The sequence below is a fragment of the Felis catus genome, chromosome D2 (genome assembly GCF_018350175.1).
Source record: "Felis catus isolate Fca126 chromosome D2, F.catus_Fca126_mat1.0, whole genome shotgun sequence".
NCBI lineage: Eukaryota > Metazoa > Chordata > Mammalia > Carnivora > Felidae > Felis > Felis catus.
The window spans coordinates 15,945,684-15,960,391 of NC_058378.1; the positions used below are offsets into that span (position 1 = coordinate 15,945,684).

Genomic DNA, 14,708 nt, shown 5'->3' on the forward strand with positions numbered 1-14,708 from the left:
AAAAAAAAAAAAAAAAAAGAGTCCTTTGAATCTTTCAGCAACCAATTCAAGTGTCAAGCAATTTATATTAATAGTTTCAGGTAGCGCTTCCTCCTGGGTGATCAACATCTCCTAGCAAAGCAGAAAAAGATGGGTATAAAAAAGTTCATTTCCTTCTCCTCCTGTAGATAAAGATCCGAAAGCATTCCGACCCTAGGTTGAGGATTGCCTGCGGCGCAGGGTGGGCGGGCTCCGGGCTGGGCCCGCAGCGCCTGGACTTCTCGCCTAGCACCCCTCCCCCTAGCTTGGAAAGGTTTCATCTGTGCAGCATTCCAGGGCGCTGGCACCTACCTGACCTCATCTTACCGTGCAACCTATTACCCCAGCCCCAGAGCGCAGGGGCTCAGTCAGGGCTGTCCCGGGGCGCGTTCCCGGGCCAGAACGCAGTAGGGACATCCCCAGGGCGGTCCCGGGACGCCCCCTTCCCTCCAGGCCGGCACACGGTAGGAACACCGCCTGGGCGGCCCTGGGGCGCCCTACCAGGCCGGCACCCAGTCGGAGCTCGCCCCTCTTGCCGTCGTCTTCTGAACGCAGTGAGACAGTGGTCTGGGCCGTCGCCGGCCGCCGCGATTCCGCTGCGTCTTGAGGCAGGTGCCCGCGCAGCGCCCGCGGCTGGCTGGGTCTCCTCGGCCCGCGACACTCAGGCTCTGGCGGCTCGGGGACCTGAGCCCGGGGCTGGCGCGTCTCTCCCAGTCGCGGAGAGTGGAGGGCCAGGCGGGGTCGCGACGGCGCTAGGGGGCCGCTCGCGGCCGGACTCGGGGTTTTTAACTTATTCCGGCCGGAGGGGGGAAACGAGTCCGCGGAGGGCGGCGCCGGTTCCCCCGGGGCGCGGGTCCAGGTAGGCTGTACCTCCCCCGAGGTCACCAGGCGCCGCGCCCCCGCGCCCCGCAGCCCCCTCGCGGGGAAGGGCGCCCGAACCCCTCCGGGACGCGCCACTCTCGCGCGCCGCGGGGCCTGGGAACCGCGCACCGGCTGAGCCCCGAGCCCCGCGGGGCGGCGGGACGGACGGCGCCCGCGCCCAATCGCGGGGCGGGGCCGAGGGGGCCTGCAGGCGGCGGCCAATGGGAGGCCGCAGAGCGGGCGGGGGGCGGTGCCGCCGGGCGGGCGGGCGGCGGCGTCGGGAGCCGGCTCGGCAGACCGGGAGCCCGGGAGGAGCCGGCGGAGCGGGAGGAGGACGACGGAGGAGGAGGAGGAGGAGCAGCGCCGCGCCCCCGCCCCGGCCGCCCGCCCGCCCGAGCGCAGGCCGACAGCTCCAGCCGCAGCCGGCGGGTCCGGGCCGCCTCCCGCCGGAGCCCGGCGCCGGCAGAGTCCGGGCCGATGGGCAGCCCCGGGCAGCGGCGGGCGGCGAGGCGGCGGCCCCGGTACGCGCCGCCGCGCGCTCGTGGGCTGTAGCAGGTCCCGGCGGACTGCGTCTCCGAGGTGCGTGTCGGGCGAGCGGACGGGGAGCGAGGCGGGATCCGCTCGGGAGCCTTCGGGTGGTGTCTGGGCACGGCCTCCGCGAGGACTGTCCCGGGGTGCCGGGGCTGCCCCGGGAGCGCTTCGGGGGCTGATGGCCGGGCCGGGGGCAGGGCAGGGGCGCGGGGCGGGGGGTCCGGCTGGCAGACGCGCCCGCGCTTCCGAGCCCCGGGTGGAAGAGGAGCCGCCGCCGCTCGTTCTCTCAAAGTTATCGATCGGCAGAAAGGTTATTCCCGTCTTGGTGACACGAGCACTAATGAGGACCTCCTCTGGGTGCGCAGCAACTCCTCTGTGACTAACCCAAGAGCGAAGATGAAAGGCTGCGGGACGCTGTGCACCGGCGCGCCGGGCGGGGTTACTTGCTGAACTTGCTGCGGGGTGTCTTCCCCCGGGAAGGTGTGCGCCCCCGGCGCGCGCTCTCGCCGGCGCCCCGCTCCCTCTTTTGTAAGATCCCGAGGCGCGGCGAACGCCCTTCTAACTCGGCGCGACCACCCTTTGGGGTCCCGACCGCTCTGCCACCTCTCCGGTCTCCGTGCCTCGCTCCATCCTCCGCTCCCGGGCCTTGTCGGGTCCCCCCATATTATTAAAGCTAGTTTGACCACGTCCTGGGAGTATCCCCACGAGCGCCTATAGATTAATTTTCAACCGTGCCACAAACCCAAAGAATCAATTTCAGTTCATCATCTGCAAGCGAGAGCCGATGCTTCTGGGGAAGAGAAAACAACTTGGCATTACCCCTCTGGGAGATATTTGTCATCATTAACCTGCTTCAGTTAAATTAATTCAGCCCAAGATGACTCCAGCGTGAGTATTGGAAAAATCAAGTGCATTGGTCACGGAATTGTGGTCACCAAAACATGATTTTGGTCAAAATGAAATTGTACATGTTTTGGATTTTGTTTAGCTTAGGAGTTGGTTTTCATGATGATGGCCCCCTTTTTTTTAAAAAAAAAAAAAACAAAGAATCTTGATGATTCTCATAGGTTTGCTCTCAGTAAGTTCAAAATAGTCACTAAGATTTTTCTTTTCTTTGCCTCTTTTGTCTGCAGCTTTCATTTCTAAATGTTAACACTAGATGGCTTTCTTATGACGGGCATTTGTAAACTGCGCTTTTGAGTTGCCTATCTGCAATCCAGGTTGCAATTTTTTCCAGTTTTGCAATTAGTGATGGGAGGGGGGAAAAATCTCCAGAACTGTTGCTTTCTTTGAAATATACTACTTCTGTATAAAACAAACGTTTATCTCCACTTCAAAAAGTGTCATTATTTCTGGCATTCTTAAAGATGAATTTCAAGAGACAACTTGGTCACCATTTTTAGTCACAAATTTAAGGATGTCTGTTTTCATGTTTTTGTTTGAGGAATATATTCGAGGACTGGATTTAGACCATATTTTCACTTTTTTTTTAACTTAGGAGTTCACTGCTTGATTCAGAGAGGTATAAAACAACATTATTCGTGAGAAAGTGCAGTCTTCAATCTTGAGTTTTGTGTACAAAATCATTGATTCTTCCTAAGGTTTCAGTGATGCTTGTAGTTGGAAGTATATATATGCATGATTCATACCAAGAATTTGGTAGAGACGTCTTTCTGTCTTTCTCCCGGTTGACACTTGGTTTTTCATTTCCAAGCACAACCCCTTTTTATGAGAATTACTGTAGCCAGCAGGTAATCAGCAACAGCAGGTTCTCAGTTATACATTTTAAGTACTTTTTTTCCTAGACCAAAACCGTGGCAGCCTGTCCAAATCTTGCCTCGGTAGGCATACTTGTTCATAAGCTGGAGAAATATCTTGGACTTATTTTATAGCTGCCATTTATTGTGTGTCTTGCCCAGCTTAAAATATGACATGTTGAATTTGTTTGTTCTAAATTGGAGTGCATTCATAAATAGCTGAAGAAAAAAAAGAAAACTCTAGCAAACATCTGGGAAGTAGGAAATGGAATCAGAAACAGCTTTTATCAGTACCCACATGCTACCTATAGATGGGGTGAAATGAACTTGGGTAAGAAGCAGTATAAGCATTTGGTCTGGAGAATAAGAGAAAATAACATACGTTGCAGGTATGGAGGTAGAGCTTCTGGCTTTGGGGTAGGGGCTGCAGATTTTCCCCAGCCGATTTAAGTGTATATTTTTCATCAGATGCTTGTGTTTTTAAATCTTTGCCTTTTTCCAAGAGCTTTCATTTTATGGAATGTGACGGGAATTATCAGAGCATCGTGATTTGGCTTTTATGAGGTTTATTGTAGTTAAAGCTGTGTACTGTGGGCTTGTAAGTTGCCCCCCCCCCCCCCGAGACTGGAATGGCATTTTAAAGGGTTCCTTGATACCTGAGCTTAGTAAACACCTGGCCACCTTGGGGATCTTTTTACCTGAGGCAGAGGAGGGAATAGTGGGTTATTCATTTTGAAAATCTGTCTGTTCTTGAACGTGAGGAAATATGCACTAACCTTGAAAGGGCAACTGTCTGGTAATTGAAACTGGTTTAGAAGTATTGGGTTTGGTCATGAAAACTAGTTTAAAGTCTTTGCATTTATGGTCTGCTTGTCATGGTGGTTTAGGATTACTTATCTTTTCAAAGATGCGCTGAACTTGAAGAAAATTTAGACTGTTACTATTAACTGAAAAGCAAAGCAGTTTTTTTTTTTTTTCCTGTTTTGAACTTGAGTGAGATACAATGTACAGTTCTGAAGAATGCAGGGAACCGGGTTCCAGATTTTTCTGCATCCATTATTGTACCTAATTCCCTTGCAGGGTGATAGACTAGGGAGAGCTTTAGGCGGGAGGAACAGGAACCTCTACTTTCCTCCTTCTATTGCCTGTCACAAATGAGTTTGGATAAAGTATTTCCATGATCCCTTTCAGCAGCAATATTTTAGATTTCTTGAACATTTAAAACAAAGGTATTCGCGTAATGCAGAGGACTCACTGTGACATTTCATCGTTTTCATGATTGTGTCTGCATTCATTGCCTTACGGTGTGTTTGTATGTGAACATTCCTGAGAGTTCTAGCTACTTGGTTTACCTTGGAATCAGTGAGGCAGAAATCGCTTTTCTGTTCCAATCACATGTCACCGTGACCCCTTTGAAGGAGAGATAACAGTATAATAGGACTTTAAATGCTTCTTAACTTCAGCGATAAATGATTTCAATCCTTTCTGGACTTGATTCATAAACTTTGGTTCCCAAGAGTGGTTGGAGAGAGCCAGATCTGACCCACAGGAGAGGTTCTCTTTCTTGAGAGGTTTCATATTTAGCGTAACCCAGTTCCATGATATTCCCCCCCGCCTACCCCCCCAGTATGCAGTATTGCTACACGAACATACTGAAAATTAACAGCATCAGTTCCTATCTACTTTCGATGCATTTCATCAAGGTGTATTAGTTTATACCCCACTCCTCACCCCACCCCACCCCCCAAAAGGAAGAAAGAGTATGCATGCCTTCAGACAGGAAGGTTCTTCCCCTCCAGAGAAGACATTTGTTAAAATTATCCCACATGAGGGGCGCCTGGGTGGCTCAGTCGGTTGAGCGTCCCCACTTCGGCTCAGGTCATGATCTCACGGTTCACGGGTTCGAGCCCCGCGTCGGGCCCGACAGCGCAGAGCCTGGAGCCCGCTTCCGATTCTGTGTCTCCCTCTCTCCGCCCCTCTCCCACTCACGCTCTGTCTCCCCCTTCTCAAAAATAAACGTTAAAAAAAATTTTTTTTTTTAATTATCCCACTTGTGCATATATACCCTCCCAGACATGGATACTTTTTCCTTTTGCACGGGCCAGTGAAAAGTTCACTGAGGACCAGTGTTTGGAAATCACAGTCCAGCCCTTCTGTGATGCGGGGATCTCTTGATAATGCCCTACGAGTGGTCTTCCAGCAATACCTGAACATTGCCTGGAAGGGGTGGAGGGCTCCACCCTTCCGAGGTTTTTGACTACTAGATGAGTGTTTTTTTTCTTTTTCTTTTTCTTTTCTTTTATTTTTTTCAACGTTTATTTATTTTTGAGACAGAGAGAGACAGAGCATGAACAGGGGAGGGGCAGAGAGAGAGGGAGACACAGAATCTGAAACAGGCTCCAGGCTCTGAGTGGTCAGCACAGAGCCTGATGTGGGGCTCGAACTCATGGGCCGTGAGATCATGACCTGAGCCGAAGTCGGACGCTTAACCGACCGAGCCACCCAGGCGCCCTTAGACGAGTGTTTTTTACCCACAGCACTGAAATCGAACTCTTCCTGTTTATTTGCATTCTACTCCCTTGGTGGCCCGTGGAACAAATCTTTCTAGAGAGGTATTTCAGTTATTCACTGAGCACCACCTGTCACACTCGGACCCCGAACTGAAGGCTTCCCACTCAGCTTGACCTGGGCAGAGTAGGAGTACCCTTCCCTCAGCCTGCGTGTCCCACTCGCACTGATAGAGGCCAGGCCTGCGTTCAGTTTTTTTTTTTTTTTTTTTTTTTTTGGTGGCCGCGTTACCCAGACTCAGTGAGTTTCCTGTTCGCTAAAACCCCTGAGTTGTTAATCACATACTGCCACTAGCCATGGTTGGCCTTCCTGCACTAACGTCGCTGCAAGACCCAACATCTATGGTGCTTCATTTTCCTTTATTTTAGCTGGTTCTACCCCGGGTGCTTCTTGGGAGTTTGATTCTGTTGGTTAGCACCTTTGCCTGCCCTCCCAAAGGAAGGCTGCTTGCTTAGAACATCAGACTGGTTTTTTTGTTTTGTTTTGTTTTTTATCTCTACCTAAGTCGGGGATGAAATTGTCAAACTGGCTCAGCCATGAATAGTGGCTCTGGAAGCTTCTAGGTCTACAAGGAATCACTCTCGGTTATCGTTAAGTCCTAACGCACCTAATTTCTTACCAGCTGGCTCTGATCTCTCTGCCTTTTCCAGACATCCTGAAAGAGGGTGTCAAGCCTCCTTGGCTACTTCTGCTGACCAGGTTATTCTAAGACAGAAATGAGTTGAATTGTAGTGTGTCCCTGGTAATTAGAACCGTGCTCTGCATGGTTGGTGATTAAGAAATATTTTAATGACTGACTGACTGAATGACTTAGAAAATAGGGCCCCACTGTGACCTGTGACCTCTGGAGGTCTTAGGCACTGAAAAGCCTGTGGGAAAAATCAGAATGTTGTTGGACTTTCTGAACTTATCTTGGAGCTGGGTATTATTTTATTTTGTGTTACTTTCGGGTAGTGGGTAAGAGAACCGTGAGCTTTCCCCATTTTCTCGGCGTTTTAATACTCTTCCCTTCCTGTTTCCCGAACATACGTTTAGTCCGAAGGGGCTTGTTCAGCTCTGCCCGTGGGATTACTCCATATTTTTCACTTTCGCATATTTGCTAAATCTGGAAGAAGCTCCTCGTTGGTCGAGCTGTTCGAGCAATCCGAGTTGCCCGAGCAGGCTGTTGGGTTGTGCATTCAGTTACTCATCAGTAGAAAAAATCTAGGTAGAGAGCCAATGTTAAAAATTGTTCCTGTGGAAAGCAAGAACTCTTGGATAAATAAAAAAATTATGTATGCTGGGATGAACTATTTGTGGATACTCAAAAAAGCATTTCTGATGGCAGTGCTTGGGGCGTAGTGGCCTGTATAGTCAGATGATGGCTTTCTGTCTTCCGGGGGGCTTCATAATGCATTTGGTTCCTGGTTGGACAGTGGGTGTTCACGTGGCTCAGGAATAGCTCTGGGATACAGTCTTCTTTGTACTGAAGTTTCTAATAAGTAATTTTAGGAATCACAGTTTTAATTATTCATAAAGGACAAAAGCTTTCGTTTGAGTGTTTAATACCTTAATCCAAGGAACAGTGATTTCTTTGTAGTGGGGTTTCTAAATGTTTTTCAGCGTGCATACCCTTTCTGTACAAAATCACCATCTCAATAAATGTGTGTGTATGCCTGTGCAAATATACGTGTCTGTGTCTGTGTGTTTGTGCCTATGTGTATATACACTTGCATGTATGTAAATTTATCATGCTAAGATACAGACGTTATAAAACACAGAAATGCACATTTGAAGAAGGGTGGCATTGAAAATAAATAGAAATGGAGTATTTCCTTTTGCACCTTAAGGGCTGTCTTGTTACCCTTCGAAATGTGTGGCCCCCAGTCTGGAGACCCGTGTTCTGTCCACCACTCTCTTCAGCTTAGAGTTCATGACTGTTTGGAAGCAGTTTCTCAGGGGCCTGTCAGCATCCTGTGAGGGAACTTTAAGACAGACTCTATCCTTACCGGGCCCTCTGTTTACTATATTTGTTCCTTTTCTGAGAACTTTTTTTTTTTTTTTTAAACTTTGGCCTGTTCTCTTCCAGAATTGCTGTGGGTTCTTTAGGGGTTTAATTTGGGTAGGGAGTAGATACCGTCCTGGGGGCTACTGTTCTTTCTGGAACGTTTCTGGTTGAACTCAGCTGTTGAGGAGGCACCATACTGTCACACACAGCCCCCACCAGGCCCACAGTCAGGAGAGAAGGACATAAGTAATCATTTTCTCATCCAGAAACTTCTGAAGCGTAAAAACAAATTTGGAAGTACAGTATAGTTCGGCTCATGTATCATTGGCTACCGTGCTAGCACATGTCAGCCCCTGCTGCGAGGGAGTTAAGGGAGCCCAGCCACCTGGCCTCTCCAGAGCCTTGGTGCTGCAGCTACCCAGCTAAACTAGCACCTCCCCCCTCAGTCTCCCTCCTGTGCACTCTCTGCTCCCCTGTTGTCTGCTGGATCTTAATCCGCAGCACTCAGCATTGCCTGACATGAAGAGTGTGTGTATGTGTATATTGTTTTTAAATAGGCTCCACAGCCAACGTGGGACCTGATCTCACGACCCTAAGATCAAGAGTCACCCGATATACTGACTGAGCCAGCCCCCCAGCCTCAGCATTGTATTTTAATTTTTTTTAACGTTTATTTATTTTTGCAAGACTAGAGAGAGAGAGACCGAGCATGAGCGGGGGAGGGGCAGAGAGAGAGGGAGACACAGAATCTGAAGCAGGTTCCAGGCTCTGAGCTGTCGGCACAGAGCCCGACGCGGGGCCGGCACCCATGGACCGTGAGATCATGGTCTGAGCCGAAGTCGGACACTTAACCGACTGAGCCACCCAGGCGCCCCCTCAGTATTGTATTTTAATTTTTGTATGTTTATCTTCCATCTCACCTCAATAGAACATAAGAGCCGCAGGGGAGGGGCATTTCTGGTTTATTACTGTTACTGCCTGCACTTCCCTGGGTTTTACCACATAATAGGCTCTTAGCAAACAAATATTTGTTAAAGGAATGATGGGGAGCCAGGGGTTTAAACATGAAGGGATTGTGTATCTTGGCTTTTATTGAACTAAGTAAGTAGTGTTCCCTGAAAGTGCGGTAGTGCTGCATCATTTCTTTTGGAAATGGTCTATGTAAACAAGCTTTTTAAAAAAAATTCATTTATTTTCAGAGAGAGACAGACGGCACGAGTGGGGGAGGGGCAGAGAGGGGAAAAGAGAATCCCAAGCAGGCTCCATGCTGTCAGCGCCCAACCACATAGGAGGCTCGAACTCACAACGGTGAGATCACGACCCGACAGGAATCCGAGAGTCGGACGCTAAACCGACTGAGCCACCCAGGCACCCCTCAACAGCCTTTTATACTTCCATTTTAAATCATTTCCATCTGAAATGACCTGTGATTGAACTTGGACACCAAGCCAGTGAAAGGGGAGTAGTAAGTAGTTTCTGAAGAGAGTGAGAGCAGAGGCCCAGCTGTTCCTTTAGGACGTTTATAGCCCTGCTCCAGGGCTGTGATTCTGGGGACGCAGGACACCCTGGGGGTTGTCCTCCTGTTCCTGAGAGCGTGTGGTCTGCACCCATCCCAGGTTTCAGAGTCTCCAGACTGACAAGGGCACAGCCCTGATGGAATCCGGTGACGCTACAGGTCACTTAAAAACCCTGGTGTGGGCTCCTTCGTAAACACACCTGAAACGAAGTGATTTCTGAATTGTGCCGTTTCATCGGTAAAGTCTTTTGCCTGTCGGCCCATCAGCCATGGTAATTTCTAGAGGAAACCGTGATTTTTGAAACTCATCACTAGAACACTGGACACCTCTTGTTGACTTAGCACTTTGAGGATTGCAAAGTACATCAGAGAGATATTTATGCCTTAAAGGTAGTCGGTGCTCAGGAAGTGTAGGTTTCATTTTACAGGTGAAAGTCTTTTATGTTCAATATCCTGATACGGTATTCCTTCCTACATTCCATGAACTCAGAAGGGTGTCATCCTAAGTCCTGTGTGTGTAAATTTCTGTGTTAACAGGTACTAATGATGAGATTTGAGGCAGGACTGAGAGATTCATCTAAATAATAATAGAATCACCTCATTTACCAACCAAGTCTGCTTACTGGAGGGTCATGGGAGGCCTTTTGCTTGGAAAAATGCATCAATGTTCCTATTTAAAAACTTTTTTTTATAAATTTTTTTTTTTTAACGTTTATTTATTTTTGAGACAGAGACAGAGCATGAACGGGGGAGGGTCAGAGAGAGGGAGACACAGAATCTGAAACAGGCTCCAGGCTCTGAGCTGTCAGCACAGAGCCCGACGCGGGGCTTGAACTCACGGACTGCGAGATCATGACCTGAGCCAAAGTCAGCCACTTAACTGACTGAGCCACCCAGGCGCCCCTTATTTAAAAACTTTTATGTGTTTTTGGTAAGAGTGAGGGAGACTAATGTTTTTGACTTAACAACATAGAGAATCAGGGGGAGGTATTCTTGAAAATAAATGTAAAAGACAGCCATTGTGCTGGAACTTTCATTGGCGTTCTCTCACATACTGAACCAGACCCTTGTAAGCTGATGGGATGATCCCCTTTCACTAACACAAAAACTAAGGTTTGTGGAGAGAACACATGCTTTTCTGAGTCTTCTTAGTCTTAAAAAATTTTTTTTAAGGTTTATTGCCTTTGAGAGAAAGAGAGACAAAGCGCAAGCAACAGAGGAACAGAGAGAGAGGGAGACAGAGAATCCGAAGCAGGCTCCAGGCTCTGAGCTGTCTGTGCACAACCCGACGCGGGGCTTGAACCCACGAACCGCGAGATCATGAGCTGAGCAGAAGTCGGACGCTTAACCGACTGAGCCACCCAGGTGTCCTTGAGTCTCCTTAGTCTTAGACCTGAAACCCCATCTCTCTGCTCCAGCTACCGGCCGCTTTCCTCTGTTCCCATCTGCTTTGTGAGGTGTGGTTGGTCTCCAGAGATCATGGAAGGAGTGAATGGAAGGAGGGAGTGAGTAGAGAAGGTGTGTGCACAGGAGAATGGTGGACTCCAGCCAGCTGTCCCTGAAAGGGGGAAAACGGTGGCCCAGCGTTGGGCTGAGGAGTCTGAGTTTTATTAGCCGGTGGATGGTCTGTTCTTCAGGAGAAATGTAATTCGCGGAGAGGTAGCCCTTCTGATCCAATCTGGTTACCTGTCCTTTGTTGGGAAGTGAGTGGGACAATTTCTCTGGCTCCCCGCCTCTTTGCCCGGGTTCAAAGAAGTATAAGGGGAAAACAGTTTTTGTTTTGCATTTATACTTTGCCAGATTTGCATAATCTGTGTTGAAGCCAGTTCAGTGTGAATCCCTAAATAAATTTCAGGCATTTAAATATTTAAAAGGATCCGTCCACAGTACTTTACTCACCCAAAGAATAAGTGCTTCCAACAAAGAAAATAACCCCCTTGCAGATGCAGCCCATACAGACTTTGTTCACCTTGTCACTGAATTATAAAACATTAATAGCAAAGCTAGAATTGGAACATTCGCCGACATGCCTGGCTGGCTCGCTTCCAAAATATTGTTTCCCTGGTTGGAGCATGCGGGACGGTTTGTTTAAAACTGGCAGCTGGCCAGGGAGCGGAGCTCTGACGCAATCACGGCGGTAACTACTTTGCTCCGACTGCTAATTTTAGGGCAGTTAAATCTGGGTGATGTCTGATGACTGCTGTCGCTGTGCGTCTGGTGGCGGGGAGCCTTCCAGATCCATCCTCCGGGCCCGGCACCGCGGTCCTCGGCTCCCCGCGCGATGGGCTGGCAGAGGCGATGCCGGGCTGGCACCGAATGTGAGCGGTGAGATGAGTTGGGGCAGGGCCCGCGCGGGGCTCCAGGGGACGCCGCCTCTGATCTCACTGGTTTTCTGTGCCAGTCCCTCAACAGATCCGTATCCGAGGGCACCGGGCCGTGGGAGGTGTGGAGGACGGAGGCAAGTGTAAACAGAGGCTCTCGCCTTCCGCGGCCCCCCCCCCCCCCCCCCCCCCCCGATGACAACACGCTCTGCTTCTCCCTGCCCTCCCCGCCGGCGCTGGCTGGCTGGCTCAGCACCCAGTCGCTTCTGCCTTCTCCTTTTCTGGAAGAGGCAAAACTGAGGAGAAAGATGGGAATTTTTGGAGACCAGTTTGGAGCATCGTATAGAAGAGCAGAGTAGAGTTTTCTGGCTCTTGCAGGAGAGGGAGGTGGCGGGGAGGGGTTGCTTTGTGGCCATCCCGACCTCACTTCGCTTCCTGGACAGCCAGCGTAACCCAGTTTCAAAGCAAGGATCCCCAAGGCCTCTATAAACGCTGGCATTCTGAGGTTGCCCGGTTAGCGGGAGGCGTCCTGGGGTGTGACACCCATGGGGGCAGGGGCCACTTACCTCGTTCCCTCCTGGGCTCCGGGTGAGCGTCCGGCACCATCAGAGAATTAACGGACTCGTAGCATTTCCGGCCTCAGAGGGCCCTTCTGGTCGTCTTCGAATCAAACTTCCTCATGTTCCTGATTCGGAAATTTAAGAGAAGGGTTTAACAGCCGGGCCCCCGTCGTGGAAGAGAATGGGCTGGCTTACTGGGTGAGACCCTGGGATAGCCGGGCTCTGTGGCTTGAAGTCCCCGTGGGCTGCTGAGCATATAGCGGGTTGCCTAGTCGAGAGAACATTCCAGAAGAAGGCAGGAGCCAAGTTATGCTTCGGCAAACGGTTAGGATTTGAATTTTCCGCGAGGGGCCCTTAGACACAAGGACACTCCGGGCTCTGTAGAGACCGGCCAACGCAAGTAAACCCATCTCACTTAGTTGTTCATTTGAACCCAGTGTTGTCTACAACAACTCCCTCTGCCTGAAACAAAACTCACCTCCTTGCCTGGTTTAGGTTTTGCAACCCCGAAAACAGATTTCGTTATAAAAGCGACCTCAAGGAGAAGTGACGGACCGTGTTTTTGACATGGTGGTTAACTCACTCGTCTGTCACGTGAGGTAGTCAATCTGATCTCCCCCCCCCATTGTAATTTGTTAAAAGTTATGTCACACACCTGAAGGAAAAAAATATCGAAAGTAAATGATGAGCTTTATTTATTTTTTTTAACATCGAGATATATAGATGACATCATATTAGTTTCAGGTGTATCACATGACAGTTGGCATTTCTGTGTGCTGTGAAATGATCACAGTAAGTCTGGTCACAATTTTTTTTTTCTGGGGATGACACCTTGTAAGATCTGTCTTCGCAACTTTGAAGCCCTTTAACTGTCCCGTATTATTCACTATAACACCACGCTGTACATTACATCCTCGGAACTTATGTATTTTATGACTGGGAGTTTGTGCCTTTTGACCATGACGTTTTGGTGTGAAATTACTGAATCTGTTTCAGTTGTTTGTCTAGAAAATATACACACCAGTATTACAGTTGTAATCCAAGGTCACATGTTTTAAGACTTTAGGAATTTATAACTTTTGGTGATTGGTTGACCAGAGTGACTTATTTGAAAAATTATTCTGGGTAATCAAACTTTTATTTTTTATTTTTTTAAGTTTTAGTTATTTACTTACTTGTATATTTGTTTTGAGAGAGAGAATGAGTGGCGGTTGGGGCAGAGAGAGAGAAGGAGAGAGAGAATCCCAAGCAGTCTCCACGCTCTCAGTGCAGAGCCTGATGTGAGTCTCGATCCCAGGAACCATGAGATCATGACCTGAGCTGAAATCAAGAGTCAGGATGCTGGGGCACCTGGGTGGCTCAGTCTGTTAAGCATCTGGCTTTGGCTCTGGTCATGATCTCACGGTTTGTGAGTTCGAGCCCCGTGTCGGGCTGTATGCTGACAGCTCGGAGCCTGGAGCCTGCTTCGGATTCTGTGTCTCTCTCTGCCCCTCCCCCAGCCACGCTCTGTGTCTTTCTTTCAAAAGTAAATAAACATTAAAAAAAGAAAAAAGGATGCTTAACCGACTGAACCACCCAGGCACCCCATGAGTAATCAGACTTGTAAACCGAGGCAGCAGGGCTTGGGAAGCATGGCCGCGGGCCGAGCATTTACCCTGTGGAGCACTGGTCCCCCGCCGGCCAGGGTCTCTCTGCTGTGTTGAGTTACCGTCCATGCCCTCTTGCCGTAGCTCTCTGTCACTTTTAAGTGCCACGAAGTAGTAGAAAGTGCCAGCTAAGATTTGCATTCCCCTGTAACTCTAAAACAAGAGATCTCAAGATCATCACCGTAGACTTCCCCTCAGGTTTTTTATCACATGGATTTTTATTTTTTTTTTTTATTTAAAAATTTTTTTTTAACGTTTATTTATTTTTGGGACAGAGAGAGACAGAGCATGAACAGGGGAGGGTCAGAGAGAGAGGGAGACACAGAATCTGAAACAGGCTCCAGGCTCTGAGCTGTCAGCACAGAGCCCGACGCGGGGCTCGAACTCACGGACCGCGAGATCGTGACCTGAGCCGAAGTCGGACGCTTAACTGACTGAGCCACCCAGACGCCCCTATCACATGGATTTTTAGACACGCAGAGAAGTTGCAAGAATTCTGTAGTACAGTGGGCACTATATATCCACCACCTAGGTCGTGTAAAGTGTTGGCATTTTACTATATTTGCTGCACGCATATCCATGCAGCAGACCAGTTTTGGGGGATGCATTTGAAAATAATGGTACCCATCAGTACACTTCGCTGCCCTGTTCTACTTTTTTCTCTTCGCCATAGATAAGTTTTGCCCGTGTTTGAACTTCATAGAAATGGAATCCTGCAGGATGCACTCTTTTGGGTTAAGGCTTCTTTCGCTCAGCATAACGTTTTCCTGATTGGCTATATGCTTTTAAATGCATCACCGCACCAGGCGGCCTTTCCCCTTGGTTTCGGGCTGTTTTTGAAGGTGGGATCGTCAAGGAATTTTAGGAGCAATTTCTTTTGGGTGTGTGTGTATTTTTCTTAAGCCTCATCTTCCTCTTTCCGAACAGGGATGTGATTTTTACA

General features: G+C 49.2%; 1 protein-coding gene across 7 annotated transcripts in view; it reads left to right on the top strand.

Annotated features, from left to right (window-relative positions):
• Positions 1-1,182: 1,182 nt before the first annotated feature.
• Positions 1,183-14,708, top strand: part of SIPA1L2 (signal induced proliferation associated 1 like 2) — a 223,951-nt gene continuing 210,425 nt past the window's right edge. For 5 of the 7 annotated variants that reach the window (XM_023240409.2, XM_023240411.2, XM_023240412.2 and 2 more), the window contains exon 1: positions 1,183-1,458. The gene's annotated coding sequence lies outside the window, so the exon portion shown is untranslated. Of the gene's footprint in view, positions 1,459-1,630; positions 2,299-10,520; positions 11,564-14,708 lie in introns of those variants that run through there. The other 2 variants (XM_045039940.1, XM_045039939.1) reach the window with 2 other exon arrangements.